The sequence below is a fragment of the Pongo pygmaeus genome, chromosome 4 (genome assembly GCF_028885625.2).
Source record: "Pongo pygmaeus isolate AG05252 chromosome 4, NHGRI_mPonPyg2-v2.0_pri, whole genome shotgun sequence".
In the NCBI taxonomy this organism is placed as follows: Eukaryota; Metazoa; Chordata; class Mammalia; order Primates; family Hominidae; genus Pongo; species Pongo pygmaeus.
The window spans coordinates 120,859,968-120,877,133 of record NC_072377.2 but is presented as its reverse complement, the minus strand read 5'-3'; the positions used below and the strand labels follow the sequence as shown (position 1 = coordinate 120,877,133).

The 17,166-nt window shown below is 43.8% G+C and overlaps 1 protein-coding gene, 1 long non-coding RNA gene and 1 pseudogene across 3 annotated transcripts in view; 1 reads left to right on the top strand and 2 right to left on the bottom strand.

The window, feature by feature from the left end:
* The window catches only part of LOC134739605 (uncharacterized), a 36,845-nt gene extending 35,174 nt beyond the window's left edge, over window positions 1–1,671 (bottom strand). The window contains exon 1 of the long non-coding RNA XR_010126434.1: window positions 1,564–1,671. This is a non-coding gene — a long non-coding RNA (uncharacterized LOC134739605). The remainder of the gene's footprint in view (window positions 1–1,563) is intronic.
* Window positions 1,672–1,796: 125 nt separating this feature from the next.
* SEMA6A (semaphorin 6A) overlaps window positions 1,797–17,166 on the top strand; it is a 130,590-nt gene continuing 115,220 nt past the window's right edge. For both annotated transcript variants that reach the window (XM_054488503.2, XM_054488502.2), the window contains exon 1: window positions 1,797–1,931. The gene's annotated coding sequence lies outside the window, so the exon portion shown is untranslated. The remainder of the gene's footprint in view (window positions 1,932–17,166) is intronic.
* On the bottom strand, window positions 13,049–13,598 carry LOC134739551 (small ribosomal subunit protein uS11-like; annotated as a pseudogene).

The following is a 17,166-nucleotide window of genomic DNA, read 5'->3' as shown; positions in this document are numbered from 1 at the left end:
CTTGAGCAGATGTCTGTACTTGCAGAAGCGACCAAAGAGGGAACGTGGACTTATTAGTGGTCCTAGTCCCAATTAGGGAACAGGTACAGTTTCCAATATAAAGAAACTCGGCCTAAGTGGGACTGAGACCCCGATCTCCGCACTTGCTTTTCTCAGCCAACTCCATGACTAGTAAATATCTCTCCGAGAACTGCTGGGCCGCCCGGTGTTACTTTGTTTAAAGGCTGCGACTAGGGTTCGCACCATCTGCGAAGCCCCCTTGGGGAGCAGGAGCCGTGGCGCGCAGTTGCTTTCGGGGCGCAGCGGCGGGGGAGGGGAACATGGTGTAGCCGGACGAGTTGGCACAAGCCTGTAACTGCAAGACTTTGTAGCTATTGAAAGTTCAAGTGGTGAAAGAAGGCTGTGCCTGCCATTCTTTATGTGATCATAACAATAGCGCCTTGGAAGTGGTTGAGATTTTCTTCTTCCATAAAGCTTTTGGGTTCTCACTGGAATTGTTTGCGTATTATTTCTGAAGTTTACTTATTTCTAAGACCAGTCCACACAATGTGAACTTCATGAAGTTTTAAAATAGATCGCCGTCGTTAAAAACGCCATTCTCTGCACCGTAGTTTATTTGCTTACTTCACATGCTTTATTAACGTGTGTATGTGCGTAATTAATAGCTGTGTTCTTATCTTCCAAGTGTATTTTTAACCGCACCGGCTTCTATCCAATTCATCTAACTACGTAGAGCGTCCATCGCTTCTGGAATCTACCTCTTGATAACAGTAATCAGAATCAGAAAAGCTCGCTGTTCACTTACCCTCATCCTTTAAAACTTTTCCATTTAAGAAAATCGATGAACAAAACCTTTCTTGTAACTCGCTCCTGCACTACGTCTATTTTTATTTATTTTTCTGATTTGGCAGGTCTCAGCAATGCTGTCCGGGATTTTTTTTTTTTTTTTTCCTAGCTAGAGCAGATGTGGGGGTGGGGGAGGTGAGGGCTGGGCTCCAGCCGGAGTCGCCCCCGCTGAGCCTCCGCCTAGCGCGCGGTGGGGCCAGGAATCCTGGTGGAAGGAAGCGGCGCTGGCCAGTTGGTCCAAGGCTCCACCTGCAGCCACACCGCGTAGTTTCTCCCCCTCTGCCTCGCTCACTCGCACTCACATACACCACAGCTCTCCTTTGGGTCGGAGGAGACGCCAGCCAAAGTAGGCGGAGTTGCGGGAGGAGAGTCCGATCTGCGCAATCCAGTCCGGGACTTGGCTCCGCCCGGGAGCGGCGGCCTCTCCAGTGACAGAGGAGTAGTGAGCGGCACGGGGTGAGGCTGCAGCCAACTCTGCTCACCGCGCACTCGGCTGCCCAGGCGCTCGGGACCCAGCAGCGGCGCTCCTCCGCGGTGCCGGTCGCCCGCGATGCCCGCTTAGCAGCGTGTAGCAGCGGCCAGCATCACCACACCCGCGGCACCGCGCTGCCGGCGGCAGAGCCGGGCCGGAGCCTTGCACCCCTGCCCCAGCCCCCACCCCGCCCCCCGCCCTGAAATGACTTGTTAATCGGCGCAGACACCACCAAGGGGACTCACCGGAGTGGAATCCAAGTGGAATTTGGATTTGGAGAAGAGTTTCTTGAACATTTACCCTCTTCCTTGTTGGTTTTCTTTTTCTTTTTCTTTTTCTTTTTTTTTTTTTTTTTGGCTTCTTTCTTTTTTCCTCTCCCCTTCTCCGCTCGTCATTGGAGATGAACACATCGCGTTTGCATCCCAGAAAGTAGTCGCCGCGACTATTTCCCCCAAAGAGACAAGCACACATGTAGGAATGACAAAGGCTTGCGGAGGAGAGAGCGCAGCCCGCGGCCCGGAGAGATCCCCTCGATAATGGATTACTAAATGGGATACACGCTGTACCAGCCCGCTCCGAGCCCCGGCCGCCTGTCCGTCGATGCACCGAAAAGGTACGGGCCGGGCGCCCCGGCGCGCCCCACCTCCCGGGCAGCTGGACTCCAGCCTGAGGGTCCCGGGGCCGTGGCTAGCGCGTGCTGTCGGCTTTGTGGTGCCTGCGTTTTATTTTGTCTTGTGTCTCTGTTTCCCGAGCGTTGCCCGGTGCTGGGGGAGCAGCCGTGAGCCGTGCCTGCCTTTCCTCTCTGCCCTGCGCCCCAGAGTGCGCCCGGCTCCACGTCGAGAGCTTTCCCACCCGCGTTGCGCACACGCCCGGCGCCGCCCCGGGCCGCGACGGCGCGTATGGCTGTTTCTCCTGGGGGTGTGTGTGCGAGACCCAAGGCTCATCCTCACGCGTGCCCAGCAGGGAGCAGAGCGGGCCCTAGAGGGTGGGATCCTCATAAGCTGCCTGGCCCGGTGTCGAAGGCAGGGGAAGGGGTTCTGCCCTCGAGGGCTGGAGGGGGTTGGGTAGAACAGCGCTGTTTTCGTCCAGTGCCAGGTGGGAGAAGGGGTTCCGCGGAGACGGTGTGGAATCGGAGAGAATCTTTTGTTGTCAATGTGGGGTCTGGGCTGGGCTCCGTGGAGTGCGAGAAACTTGTAATGGCCCTAGGCACCCGCGCGCCCTGTCTCTCGGTGAGATCCTGGCTCCTGTGGCCGCTGCCACCAGAGGTTCCGGGCTTTGTTTGCTCTAATAAGTGTCCAGGAGCAGCCGTTCGGGTGACGCGGCGCCCCCGCCCTGGGTCCTGTCCTCCGCCGCAGCTCCCAACCCGAGCGGCAAGGATATAGCCCGTCGCGGCTGCGTCCCTCCTGAAGCACCGAGCCCTTTGCACCGGGCTGGCGCACGGTACGCCCTCCTCCCAGATCAGCGCGGTCTGTCTCTGGAAAGATGACCCAGGAGGGGGAAGGGTGAGAGACCTGGCAGAAGATGGCCCTGGGTTTGAAACCCAGACTAGGGCTCTGTCCCGACTCCTCACTGTGTCCTAGGGCGTTACCATGGGGGCAATGGGGCGCTGGAGAGTAAGCCGGGCAGTGCCCACCCACCCTGCCTGATCCTGCTGGGGCGGGAAGTGTCTCTTGTCCCCATTCTCCGCGTTTTGCTCAGCTCCTTGCTGTGGGAGATGGTGCAAAACAGGATCCTGTGGTCTCCTCCCTCTTCGCAAGACCCGCGGCACGGGGGGAGCCAGGGAGCGGTCCCGGACTTGTGGACGTCGGGAAAGGAAACAGGATTCCGCTGTTTTTCCCGCTCCCTCGCCGCCCCTTCGCCCAGCGCCTCCTCCCACTTTACAGCGGCGGGGTCACTAGACCAGGCGCTCCTGGAAAGTTTCCCTGAAAGCCAGGGGCGGCAGGCACGACCGGACTGGGGCTCAGCATGTCCAGTCTGAGGGAAGCCGGACCTGGAGGGAATCATGCGGACAGCTCGGGATGCAGCTAGGAGCTAGATCCCGGCCCTTTGGAGAGTGGAACCTCCTGGCCCCCGGTACTTACTCGACAAGTCGGGGAAGGGGTGAATGGGGAAGCAGGACCCCGGAGGCAGGTGCGGCCACTGTGGACAGAGGCTGTGGCAAAGGTGCGTGTGGACACAGGCCGGGGCTCAGTGGCTTGCAAGTAGCCAGCTCCAGGTGCAGAATCCCTAGCCATCTGCTCCCTGCGCACGGTTTCCCAGCGTGGCTATCCAGGGAGGGAAGAAGCAGAGCCAGGTGTGCGTGGAGCGGGAGAGGAATGGGAGACTGGAGGCGCTGTCTTCACAGCCAGGTCAAGCACTTCCAGGGAGCCTCCGGCCTGTATCGCACTGGGGAGCCCTGCAGGCTTTTCCCCGTCGGTCTTTGGGAGAAAGGTGGCTGCTTTGGAACTGCGGTGGCCAGGCACAGCCACAGTGGGATCGCTCCTTTTTTTACGCTCAGCTTTTTTACGCTACTGAATGCGGTCTGTGAAAGGTTTAAAACACAGGCGTGCATGGACACACACACGCACACACTCGCGCTTGTACGCACAACTTTCTTTACCTCAGATCTGAAAAGCCGTTTAACCCACTTGTAGTGTTGTGCCAGCAGGTCTCAGAAAAGCTATTTAATGCCCCCCAGCGCTGGTTTTTAAGTCTTTCCAGGATGGGAAGGTCGAGTGCCTTTGCCTTGTCTTTCTTTAGTCCTGAAATTGTTCGTCGTCCTTCCCCTGGTGGACACATCTTGGGTATCAAGTCTGTGGTATGCTACAGTGATGGCGGGGAAGACTGGTGGTTTAATTAATTATTTAATTATGTTTTCTCCCCAAAGTAAAGATGCCTATGTTTAATTCTGAATGAAAATACTCTACACTTTTTTACACCATACCCAAATGGCTACCAGCAGTCAAGATTGCAAGAATTTTGTATGACTTTTTAATGCTGTGTTTAGTCTGCATGGAGCAGTTTTATGATTTACAGTAAGCTTTGATTAAACTACTCCAGGCACCAAAGTTAATTATTAACCTAACCTTAAATACAGTGGCAGAACTATATGTCTCCACCTATTAACCTAAACTATCTATTAAAAAATAATTGCACTAGCTATTTGAATTTGGTTTACCCATGCTTGTTTGTATGGTAACTTTTATTTGAATCTTGAGTAACCCTTACTCCCTGTTATTATTTTGGTTTTGGGACATTCTTGAAGGAGGCACTTTGCAAACCAGTCTAAAGCAGAAAAGAACGAACATCAAATTTAAAATCTTACTTTTGTGTTATGAGTCATTTTTCAACTTGATGTAAAGAAGCATTCTACTTTGTGTTTCTTATTTACAGTGTTTGTGGGTGACAACCTTCCCCATATGTTAGGTTTTGCAGCTATCACCTTTTAGAGATGTGATACCTTCTCAATAACGCATATAATCCACGTATGTAAATGTTAAGCAGATACCGAAAATCATTTCTGAGGAGCCATCAGCTGAATATACTTACTGGACATAACAACTAAGCTTAAATAGGTAAAAATTTTATAAGAACCAGTATAGAACACTCAAGTAAATGTCGAATGAATGAAATAAATAGTCACACATGGTTCATGTTTCTCCACTTAAAGTGGACTTCTTTATTTTCCGTACAGTGAAAAAAATATATATGCCTTCAAGTGAGTGTTATGATAAGGTGGCAATAAGTGCACCTTTTTATTTACACACAAACACACACCCCTCAAGTTCTTCCAAAATCTAGTAAATGCTTTTTCCAACATTAAACACATATAGCAGTTGTATTTTGAGTAGGCGGGTAACATTGCACTAGTGAAGTCTAATGTGTTGAATCAGAAGCGTAGTGAGAATTAGGAAGACTGTTATCTTCACCAAATAAAAATGAGGCATCCAAATTAAGAACTTGTATTAAATTCAAAATAAGTAGTTATGCTTTAAAAGTAAATGGGTGGTTGCACTCCTATATGAAATGGAAGGAAAAATACTATTTTGAACCAGGAGTTAAGTCAGATAGTTTATTGTGTGTACGTTGGGGTTCAGCGCTTTTCAGAATAGGACAAAAGAGTGATGATGGGATGAAAGTGTTTTTAGAACTAGATTGCCAAGAGCTAATATAGTCTCTCCATCTTATTTGTTTGCAGGAAGGAATCACAGAACAAGCTAAGCTAATTGCAAATGCTTTAATTAAGCATCTGCCATTTGTGTAAGGCAATGCCTAGGAAAGCCTATCTCTGCACTGCCCCTCTCCACACCCTTCTTTAGGTTTAGACAATTTTCTGTCCTCCTAGAGTAGAGGAGTGCTCCTTGACATATTTATATACGAGCTTTGTGTTATGGCAGCCACATTTGTGCATGTTGAGGAAGGTGATGCCTTGAGGCATTCTGCTGGACCCTCCCATATCAAAACCCCCCCCACTCTCTTGGGGTGCCTTGGAGCCAAGTTTTCTCTGAGATATTTCTATTTCAGCGTGAAGGCTTTTCTCATCTGCTTTAAAATGTGCTGCAAGAGCAACTGAGCTATTCTCTGCTGGCGACCACATGGTTGCCTCTTGGGGATATGGTAAGGTAGAGAAGGGAGGGAGGCATTTAATCCCTTTGAAATGGGCAAATGAGATGTCATACCACACAAACCTCAAGGGGAGGAGTTCAGGACAACTTCTCACCATGGGACTATGCATATAGTCTATACACAAGGGTATCTTGCTTTGTGAAACAGATGAGCTCTTGCAAAACTTTATTTCAGTAATTCCATTTACACCAATAGAGGGTATCATATAAAACCATAATACACTGATGATTCCCAAATAACCTCTTCAGCTTAGACCTCTCTCCTGGACCTCACAAATAACCAATCCTTAGTGGGTAGGTAGCTCCTCCTGAACCTAATAGACATCTCAAACTTAGGTTTAAAAAACGTAATTCTGTATCTTTCTCCCCCATATCTGCCTTTCTCATAGTCTTCTCCATCATAGTAAATGGCAACTCCATTCTTTGAGTTGCCAGGCCCCCAAGTTTAGTGCTCCTTGAAGCTTCTGTCTCACACCTACATCCATTGTGGCTGCAATGCTGTCGGCTCCACCTTCGGAATGCCTGCAGGCTTCCTGCAGGTGTTCCTCGTCTGTGGCCCTCAAATTGGCCAAGCCATGGTCCTCTCCTGCTAGGTTTTCATGCCAGCTTTCCAGCTAGCATTCCTGCCTCTGCCCATTTCTCAACACAGCAGCCAAAACATAGCAGTGATTTTTTTTTTTTTAAACTAAACCAGATCAGATCACTACTCTGCTCAGATGTTTTCCCATCTTATTCCAATAAAAGCCAAAGTCCTTCCTATGGCCTTTGCAGCCCCACATGGTCTGCACTCAGGCTGCTACCCCTCTGCCCTCCACCCCTTGGGCTTCCTTGAATCTGTCAAGCATGGCATATACTTGGGGTCCTTTGCAAGGACTTACTCTTTCATGCCTTGGGATGGTTCTTTCCCCAGATAGCTACATGATTTGCTTCTCATATTCTTCAGGTCTCTGTTCAAATGTCACTTTCTCAGTGAAGCCTTTTGATCCCCTTATTTACTTTACTCTTTCCCACAGCACTCCCCACCTCTTGGCAGTCCTTATTTTTTTCTTAGCATTTTTCACAGTCTGACAAACTATATGTTGTCCTTGTTGATTTTCTGTCTTCCACTAGAACATAATGCCATAAGGATAGACATTTTTAGGCTTTATTCACTCTGGCACCTAAAGCTGTGCCTGGCACATCATGGGCCATCCATAACAAGTGTTTGTTGAATGAATAAACAGTGAATCTTTTTTGCAAACAACTAGTCTTTATTTTATCTATTTTGTCTGCCTTTGTTTTTCTAGATCATGTTTTTATCAAATGAGATACTTCATGCATGAATGTGTGTGTGTGTGTGTGTGTGTGTGTGTACAATCTTCCAAGCACATAGGTGGTATGGCTCATGCATCATTAGTGGAACATTCACTGTGTTGTTTTTCCAGTGGTAGTGATGGATTGGAGCCTGTTCATTCCCACACTCTCACCCAGTCCCCTCCTGTGTCCAAGGGCACACATCTGTGAGACACCTGGTTGTAGCCGGAGGGAGTCTGAGTTAGGTAAAATCAACTTGCCAAGAAACAGCTAAGAAGACAGCCAGCATTTGTGGGGATTGGGCTTTTGACCCTGGCCTCATTTGTTCTGCATTCTAACCACTGGCCATAGAACGTTCATGTCTTTTTGGAGTTTGCTAATAGTAGTTTTAAAATTCAACTTTCTATCAGGAGAATATAGCATACTTTATTAACCCATGTTTCTGCCCTGTACCCGTACAGTATATCTGCTGTTGAGGATCCTGCAATTGGAGTCAAGAAGACTTGAGTTCCAGACTCTTACTACCTTGGACAAGTCACTTAACTTCTCTGAGGCTGCATTATTTTAACTGAAAATTGTAAATAGTAAACCTATTCTTCCTAATTTATAGGATTGCTGGGAATATATAATATGAAATCATGAATGTGAATGTATTTAGTGAAATATTACACACATTCTAGAAATTTGGGAAGTTTGATGTTAACCCCCTCTTTCCCACTCCGGACCCTGGATATAACAGAGATCCTACTTCATCTTCTAAATTATTTTTAGAAGACTATACACTGTTCATGTAGTTTTAGTGTAAATCACATTATGCAACTAAATAATATGTTCAAATTCATTGAAATTGTACAGTTTACCTAGAGCATGGATAGCAACTTTATTAATTAGAACACCTACCATGTCAAGGAAACATTGCTTTCAACATGATCATTAAATCAGGCAAGGTCATGGGAGTACCATTCTGCCAGGAATTATTTTAAAAGTAAGATAATTGTTTTTGCTCAGTTAAATTCTGAAATAGTTCAAATCAGTGTAACGGTTAATGTAGCACAGATAGGTCATGGTGAACCAGGACTAGTAGAAGCTTCCATCTTTGTCGTTAACAAGGCCAAATTCATTAGATTTTGTGGCACGAGGTTAATAAATGTGAAGGGACTGTTGGAGGGAATGTAATGGACAACTCTAGAGGCATTGCGGAGCTCATGCTTTTTTGACAGACAATACACGTGGATTTGTTTTGCCATTTACTAACACTGTGACTTTAAGCCAGTTTCCTTTCTCCTTCAGTTTTCATTTGCAAAGTGCTAGTATGATGATAATGTTATGGTTTTGAGGAGAATAAATGTGCTAACATCTGTAAAATGCATAGCACAATAATATCTGTAAAATGCATGTCACAATGCCGGGCACACAACAAGCAGTCATTCAACATAAGGTATTATTTTTACTTGAGTAACAGTAGTTATGAAAAATGTCCTAGGAATGGATTTTGAAAAAGCAGATAGTACTTTTATTGTAGGGGGCAGGGGAAATAGTATGAAAGGAAATGGCTACGAATCTGTAATATAAAGAGATGATGCAAAAGAAAACAACCTCTGGACTAGAAACAAACATTCATACCATAAACAGGCCATAATGTCATGGGTTTTAAGTTGAGAAGCATGTGAACACATCACTTGCAGGGAAACAGGAAACAGGGAAACTTTGGAATTTGAAATATCACACCCAAAAAAAACACTATATATAAAAAATATATAGTGGAAGGAAAAAAACACTATATATAAAAAATAATAATAATAACAAGCAGAGCCTTATATCAAATAGGAGCCCAAGGGATAGTTTTTAAAAAATGATAGCTGTCACTTATTAACATTTTAATAATAAAATGCACACTCTGCACCTACATTTAGAATCTGAAAGCAACTCATAATGACAATTTTAGGGATGAGTTGAATTCCCAAGGACCATACCTGTCTTAGGAGAGAAACTCAGCTGCTGATTGGAACCCTTGAGGAGGTTGTGGCTAGGACTTCTGCAAGAGGGTCTTCAGGTTGGCCATGCATCTGCCAGGTCACTCTTCCCTGGCCAAGCTTGAAATCAATTTGGGAGAGTGTGAATCTCCCAGCAAAAGCAGACTACTGCCTTCCACACCAAAGGTAGAAAATAATTGGCTGACCCCAGTAGAGACAGCAGTTATTCTACTGACAGACACACTACTACAAAACCTGAAATTTGATTCAAATGATAGTCACACAAGTTCTTACCAGTGAGAAAAATCTGACTTCTAAAAGGCACAGCAGAAGGGGAAATAAATTGATGTTATCACCACAATTCCCTGCTTCCATTATGTTTTCTAGGAATGCCTCCATGGCTTAGAGTTACAGTTATTTTCAACTAGGAAATAAAATGTTCTCAAACTCTGTAAGTGGAAACGGAATGGAAAGAGTGTGAGATAAATCAGTAATTAACATGCTGCAAGGACCGAAGTTTCAGATCCTTCTTAGCAGCCAGTATGGTGACTTTTGCTTTGAAAGTATTGTCAGTAATAGATATTTCCTCATGCAGCCTTTAGACTTGAAGCTTTCTTTTAATATTCCTAGGTGCTTTCTAGGAATTTCCAACTAACCTATAATTGTCATCTGTAGAACTTTAAATTCAAAGAACCCATGCCAATTAAAAAAATTTAGCAGAAGAAGCTCTAAAATTGGTGCTGTTTACCCCTTTCTTAGCGCTTCTGCCCCTCTATGCTTCAAAGACCAGCCTTTGGCCATGATTTGATTTGAAGCATTTATAGAACAGAACAAGATCTGGCATTAAATACAATGAAAACATGCCATTGGAAAATAAACATTGTTAGAGACTAGGAAGAAATAAAGATTGTATTAATTATGTTTTAATGTTCTATGAGAGTTTTACAGACAAGCTCTCTGTGATGGATCCATTCTTCTTTCCCTGTTCCTATTCCTGATTCGTTTTTTAAAGAAGAGTATTCAATCTTTTCATTAATATTGCAGCGACTTCAGCACTTCCCCGCCCCTCCCCCAGACTCCTACTGTCCTTGAATGAGGAAACTGAGAGAATACTGATTGAGCTGGTGAATGGAAACGTTCCTTTCCTGAAAATGGAATGCTTTACGAAAAATTGCATTCCACAAAAAAACACTCAAAACAATTCAACAACTGTCCCTCCTCCTTTCTACCCAGAGAGCCACTTGACTTCATTCACATATTTTGGTTTTTCAATGTATTTGTTCTTAGGCCTCAAATACCCAGGTGGAAAACATTCTATTAAGCATTTCACTATTTTAAAAACACGAGCATCTGAGTTTCTAAGAACATTCTCATTCCTGCATAGTGAGCGATAAATAGAAACCAAATTGTTTGTAGCATTCTAAACTCAAGTATATGTGGCAGAATGGCAGTGGAGTTGATTTTTATAAGAATACTTGTTAATGGTTTTCGAGATGGATTCTGTGCTAATTCTTCTTGTATCATGAATGATGGCCCTAGCTAGACACTGTCGTTGGGATCTTCATCTATTAATCATAGAGGCTGCTTTCTTATTCGGTTGCCATAGTTTCAGTGCCTCAGATAGTGTTGGGGTGTCTTGGGAAAGGTTTGAGATATACTAGGGCTTGCAATCCTTGCAGTTATTTTGGCAGTTGTGCTCTGAAAAACTGAAAACTGTTTCTCGTATAATTCAGTGTTGGATTAAAAGAGGCAACTTCTGAGAGTGTCTCCCTGGACCTTGTTATGTGCACATCCAGCTGGTATTTACTCCAGGATTTGCCTCTTGCTCAGTCTTGCTGGCAAAAATAAATAAATAAATAAAAATACAGTACAGAGGCTGATGTCACTTTCATATTTCAACAAGAAAGCAAAGGGGTGCAAACTCTTCATTAAGGCTATTCACAATTGTGGAGGTAAATGAGGCCATTCATGACTTTGCTTAGAATTTCTGCTGCATAATTTGGTTTTGGCTTTGCAGATTACTAAATAAATAAAATGACATCATGATTGCTGTGTGTTGTGTGTTATTTTGGCAATGACAATATGTAGAGCTTTACTTCACGTTTAACCTTTCGTTTTTTACACTTGACACTGATTGCTAAGGAGCTAGAGACCATTTTACTGTATTTTGCAACAAAAGGCTCATACATTTTGGACTGTAGGTCTGCTGCTTTGTCAACTCATGAATATTATATGAACATTTTTCATTTAATAATTTCAATGTTTTGCTTTTTTTTTTTTTTTTAGGTTTGTGACTTTAGAGTTAATTAGAAAATGTTCTCCAGTGGTGTATATATTATGTGACTTGGTCAAGAAAGGATTTGGGGAGTAAATTGCTGTAAGAGGGTGATACACATACACACATTCTGGTGATTTATGTGCTTCACGTGTGATGTAAAACACAGCTTGCTTCTGTTAGGCAAATTTGGCCTTGTGCAACAGATAGTGGTACACTTCATGTTTCAGTTTCCATTTCTCAAGTGGACTTTCAAGGACTCCTACTAGTCTAAGCCAAGCAATTTAATTCCTTTGTAGATTAAAACATAAAATAATCTCACACTGGAAGCAAACAGTGCTGAATTCAAGACATGCAAACGTAAGTGAAAATCTAGGCTGATTTAGAAGAAGAAACTTTGAATTCCTTACAAATGGGACTAATCTAGAAAATTAGTCATTTTTTTTCCTTTTTACTAGAAAATGACTAGTTTTTATTTCAGAGTGAGCTTCAAAGCAGCGTTTTAAATTTCTCCAGATCCAGCCTGCCAAAATTTTTGTGTAAGATCAACAAGCATTTTTAATGCACGTGCCTATTTTGTTGACCCATCCCTTACCCAACCACATTAAAGGATTGATTTTAGAGGCCAATAATGTGAAGTAAATTAAAAGGATAACATGGCCTTAATTGCTACTGGTTTCACCAGGCTTCTAGGCACTGGAATTTCTTGTGGAGAAACACTTTAAGTGTCACAGCAGTTTTTGATCATGTGGTCTGGCTCACCCAGAGGCTTCAATTATCTCCCAGCCCTTCTCCACCTCCCCTCAGATATCTCTGAGAAGCAAAGAAAATGTGCATTTGTAAATTCAGTGTTATGGACCCCTGATTATTTGGCAGGGTAAGAAAATAGGTTCTGTTCATTTTACAGTATTCGCATAGGCTAGATGTTTAAACAACAACAAAAGACATTGAATGGAGGAGAACAGTGGGAGTAAGTTCAAAGCTTTTTTCATTAAAAAGAATTTTGTTGAATTGAATTCATTCTCCTCTCAAATGATAACAAGATTGTGATTACTCTTGGGTGTCGGGTTAGATACAACATTGCACATGTAGCCTTAAGAAAAGTAAAGAGTACTTTTTGTGTAGATGTCAGTCAAATACAATGTGGACTTTAATTAACCTTAATTAATGATTTCTGATTACAGATTTTCTTTTGTGTGCCTTGGAGGCTGTACTTAGGTAGAGTATTTTCAGCCAATAGTGACATGAACTTGCTTCCTTTGTCTTGCCATGCAAACCACACTAGATTCTTATTACAATGGAAAATGTGATTCTGCATCATTTCAGAATGGTCATACAAAGAATGAAATATCACTTGGGGAACAACTGAAATTTGTAAGTGGTGTGGAGTATTTGAATCTTCAGAGGAACCATTTCTAATTTAAAAGGAATTTACCTATCAAAATTGCTGATATTTACCGGCTTCTGGCTGGATTTGAGGCCATTCCTTCCAAAGATTGAATGGGATTTTGAGTGGTGCCCCAGTTCTTTCAAATAAAAGCATACTACAGAAGTGCTAAGAATTTCCTTTGCCCAAGTGTACCCTTTATAAAGTACTAAACATAACAACTAGGGAATACTGTAGACACTGTAGAGAATTGAGCCTTTGTTTTTCATGAAGGGAATTTATTAACAGAAAATATTTTGAGGAGTCTTGTTCACAGATGGCGACCACGACGAACCCCTTCCTGTGGGTGCTGTCAAAGAGGATGGGGGTGACGTCCTCAATCCGCCCCATCTTCATACCCAAGGGAGCAAGGGCTCTGAGGGCCGACTGGGCCCCAGGTCCAGGGGTCTTGGTCCTATTTCCTGGGTTTGATGTGTAAGGCAGTAATACCCAGTTCCTTGCACCTCCGAGCCACATCCTGGGCAGCCAACATAGCAGCATATGGCGAAGATTCGTCTGCCTTGACCTTCATCCCACCAGTCACATGGCAGAGGGTTTCTTTGCCAGAAAGATCAGTGACATGGACAAAAGTGTCATTGAAGGATGCAACGATATGGCAGACACCTGAGGTCAGAGGCTGATGACCTGTTCTTCCTTTTCCTTCCCCTTTCGAGGTGCCATTTCTGCACGTTGTCTCCAGACTCCACACCGGAAAGAGTGGGCCTTATTTTTGATTAAAAGTACTTTTTCCTGTGTCATGAGTTTTAGAACAAATATCAAAAACCTGAATTAGGATGTTAACGTGCTATTTACATTCAACTTTTAACTAGAGGGTCTAATAAAGGTTAGATATAATAATGCCAATTTATGAATTAAATTTCTCTGAACAATTATTTTGTAGCTTATACAAAACCCTAATAGCATATAACCCATCTAGTTTAGTGTAATTATGCTTATGAATTAGAAATGCTTAGCTTTTACAATTAGACTTACCGATCTGTAGGCACCTTCATGAGAAATTACTGAAATTAAATTGATTCGTAATATTTGCTGTACTGTGTTCCAGGGTAGTGGTTATCTAAAATAATTTTTAGAGTATGTGTCTGACTGCATGCAGTATGGCTTTATTTTTAACAGAAAAAAAGTCCTCCCTGTTGCATGATCCCACCTTTGTCCAAGGAGATGTCAAAAGTTAGAAAGCAAAGTAGTTTCATATGTAGCCAAGAGAAAAGGTAACACATCTTTTGGATACTTTTTTTTTAAATTATAAAGGGATGTTCTGAGTACAGGGAAAGGTTTCTATTAAAAAGTCAACTTTTATCTACAAGGTGTTTCCTCTCATTTGTGATGAGGGGAAGTTCAACATGCTGAATATGCTGGTTAATTAATTCTCCAGGGATATCTCCGAGGGTGATGCTTTCGTTTTCATATTTTGTTGTGTCCAAAACACAAAACCTGTTAATATTGCCCAAACACATCCGTTCCCAAGAATCAAAAGGACAATGTAATTGCCTTTGCTGCTAGAAAACAGCTACATCCAGTTCTCTAGCAGATCTTCCAACATGCCAGGTGTGCAAGACAAGCCTTTGAAATGTGGTGAATAACTTGACATTATCACATTGTTATTGAAATGCAAATTCTGCGTAGAACATGAAAGAGTTTTAAATGTACGAATAGGACAATGCATGTCATCAACCATACCTAGTCTTAACTTGCTTGTTCTGTGAAAAGTAATCATAATGTATTTGCATCTTTTATTGTTTTTCCTTGGCCATGTTTAAAGTGCTCAACACACCTTCCTGGGTGACACCTTGTTGGGGAGAGAATAGATTGGCTCCTAGCTTTGAGGTGTTTAGATAGGGCTGTTTTGCCCAGTAAGGAGATGCGTTTCCCCAAATGAGTCTTGCTGAGTTCTACATTAGAATTAGAAGTCAGCTTACTGACTGTATTTAATGGTGTTATTATTAATAATAAAGACTGTTTATATAGTGCTTGTGTTTTTCAAAATGTGTTTATAAACATTGCCTTATTTCATCTTATCACAACCCTCTAGGTTAGGCAGGATAGGTATTATTACGCCCAATTTAAAGATGAGATAACAGGTTCAAAGAGGTCAAGTAATTTGCCTAAGAGCACACCTCTGGTAAGGGAAGGGCCTGGACAAGGTCCCAAACCATATGAATCTGAGTTTTGTGCTCCTCCATATCACTGTGTTATGTACTCAATATTTAAAATTAAAAAAAAATTAAAATTATCCAATCATAGTTCTCACATTATTCCTATTATGTGAGAAGTGAATCCTGACACAGAACAAGTTTAGAAGTAGCTTTTTGAGGATTTCATCAGAGGCTTTAGTGCAACCGGGACCTAAATTCCTACTTCTCAGTGAAATACCATTGCTAGGAGGGGACACTCACTGTCTCTGGAGGTTCTTAGAGTCTTGAGTCAAAATCACCCTAAGAAATATCAAATGGCAAATGGCAGGTGATTTTATTTGGGATTCTAGTCCTATTTTATGGTCGGGATAAAAATAAATAGTTACATAAGGGTGGCAGTTTTGACCCTGGCGCAGGGTAGAACTGGAGGGACAGAAGGTTGAATTAGATACTCTGTCAGGAATATCCTCCTGGGGCTTGCAACTCATACCTATAAAACAGAAACACATTTTTAGCAAGGAATGAAATAGACTGCATGGCACAACCTAAGTGGATCTTCCCTCTGACAAAGGTCATTGTACTCTGGTTCAGGCTACTAGATCTAGTGAAAGCAGCAGCTCAATTTAATTCAATAGATAATTTATTTAGGACCTACTCTTGGCAAGGAAAAGTTCTACACACTGCAGAGAGGCAGCGGTGAACTAGTTCAGAATTTACTGGCTGTGTACCTACTGTCGGCCCACATTTCAGTGAAGAAGGTAGAGATGTGAAGTCTTTCTAGTGTAAGGCCTGACTATTCTCTGTCCCAAATGCAGAATGCAGAAGATGCTAAAAAGGCCAGAAGTGGCTCTGTCCAGCTGGGAGGTCAGGCTGGACTCCATTGAAGGAGGAAGCATTTCAATTGCGGAGTGAGGTCTCCGTATTTGGGAGGAAAGGGGGAGGAGGAGCAGTGGGGTGAAGGGAAAGGCAGGAGCAAGGCCCAGAGGTGGGGAATGTAGGACTTGGCCCCCGCACAGCAAGGGGCCCTCCTGGTGACTGACGCACAGGGACAAGGTGATGTGGGGAAGCCCTGAAGACAGAGGAGGCATTGAGGCAGCTTGTGGAGGGCTCTGCCCAGGGTGCTGCAGGTGGCTGAAGCTTTTCAGCAAGAAGATGATGTCACCAGATCCGTGTTTTAGAAGTATAAATCTGCTAGGACTGTGAGTGGAAAAAGGAAACAGATTCTGGGTATGTTGGCATGGTACAGCCAACAGGATTTGGGGCCAGTTGGATGTGTGGGGTAAAGGAGGGGAAGGAGTAAAAAATGGTTCCAAGGTATCTCACCTCTGGGGAGCTGAGTGGATGGTTGCGGCATTGGCCAGGACAGGAACCCAGGTTTACAGACAAAATATTTAATTAACTGCTGTCATAAACCCTATTTAAGTGACACATAATAAGCACAACACCAAAGTCCAACACCTAGTTGCAAGGCTCTTGTATTGGTCCGAACCCCGAGAGCGCGCCAACAAACAACACAAGGCTGTGTGGAGCAATACGCTGTTTTAATGAGCGCCTGGGTGCAGACGGGCTGAGGCCTAAAATGGCGTCGGCCCCAAGTGAGGAAGGGGCAGGGGTTTTATAGTCTCCTCTAAACAGGAAGCGTCCCAGTCTGACTGTAACTGCTACGTGGTACCCTGACGGCCTCTGTTGATCTCCAGGGGGTACCTGTCTTCTGGCCAGCTGTCTTCCTGCTTCTGCTATCTGGGTGACGCACCAGGCCTTGTGGACTGGGCCTGAGGAGGAAGGAGTTATTCATCCCCCCAAGCTTTCAGGCTGGGGGAGAATCTTTCACTAGTCCTATTGTGCTCACCCTCAGCTCTTCACAAAGACTGCTGAAGTTTTTGAGTATGTTTCAACTGTAGCATTTGGTCTGGCAGTTGGGACCACTCTTCAACTTTAGGGAGGTTCATACCATAATATGAGGTGGCTAATACGAGGAGGACGGAAGCACATTCATTGCATCTATAAAAACCATTGTTACAAATGGGCACGAGGACCAAGAGCTAAATGATCTGTTCAAGTAAAAATCGGGGCATATATGCAGCCACCTAGTTCCTGTTTATTTCATTCCAAACAATTTTA